The sequence below is a fragment of the Penaeus monodon genome, chromosome 29, assembly GCF_015228065.2.
Source record: "Penaeus monodon isolate SGIC_2016 chromosome 29, NSTDA_Pmon_1, whole genome shotgun sequence".
Taxonomy (NCBI): domain Eukaryota; kingdom Metazoa; phylum Arthropoda; class Malacostraca; order Decapoda; family Penaeidae; genus Penaeus; species Penaeus monodon.
In genome coordinates, this window is record NC_051414.1 from 37,876,354 (window position 1) to 37,876,629 (window position 276).

Below are 276 nucleotides of genomic sequence, written 5' to 3' on the forward strand. Positions count from 1 at the left end.
TTTGCAATGATAATATGCATCTACATATGTGTATGTATAAAACTTTTTGTTAGTTATACATGTTCACAGCTGATCACTTGAAAAAGTACATTTTTTATAGATACATATTCTGTATAGCAATTTCACCTTGTATGCTTAATATCTATACTCTTTGAATGTGATGCTGCCTATACAGCAGTACTGTGGTAAATCTATATTTCCCTTTGCATACTCCCATTTGAGCATTAGCTATGAGTGAGAACAATGGCTTAGAGGCATTGTTGGTATTGCGTGATT

At 32.6% G+C, this 276-nt stretch overlaps 1 protein-coding gene across 1 annotated transcript in view; it reads right to left on the reverse strand.

Moving 5' to 3' along the window:
• Positions 1-276, reverse strand: part of LOC119592239 (helicase domino-like) — a gene marked incomplete at its 3' end in the record, with an annotated part of 26,783 nt that overhangs the window by 15,487 nt on the left and 11,020 nt on the right.